Here is a 233-nt window from a genome sequence, read left to right as displayed (position 1 = left end):
AGACATTAAAATAGTATTTATGAAAATCATTAATATAAGCAGAGCTCTTAATTCAGATTGCACGTGTCTGATCCTAATTAGGTATTGCCAAAAACGGCTGCATCTTTAAAAGCACACAGATGTTCAGTCTGTCATTTACGAATGCAAAGGATTTATGCATTTTACAAAAATATGTAACAAGCTGATAACATCCACCTGTGTGTGTTACGTATCTCCACAAATTCAATTCTTTC

General features: G+C 33.0%; 1 protein-coding gene across 1 annotated transcript in view; it reads right to left on the bottom strand.

Annotated features, from left to right (window-relative positions):
• Window positions 1-233, bottom strand: part of LOC119589022 (kielin/chordin-like protein) — a gene marked incomplete at its 3' end in the record, with an annotated part of 7,962 nt that overhangs the window by 3,856 nt on the left and 3,873 nt on the right.

This window comes from Penaeus monodon, chromosome 24 (genome assembly GCF_015228065.2).
Source record: "Penaeus monodon isolate SGIC_2016 chromosome 24, NSTDA_Pmon_1, whole genome shotgun sequence".
Classification (NCBI taxonomy): domain Eukaryota; kingdom Metazoa; phylum Arthropoda; class Malacostraca; order Decapoda; family Penaeidae; genus Penaeus; species Penaeus monodon.
This window is presented reverse-complemented; position numbering and strand designations above follow the sequence as displayed.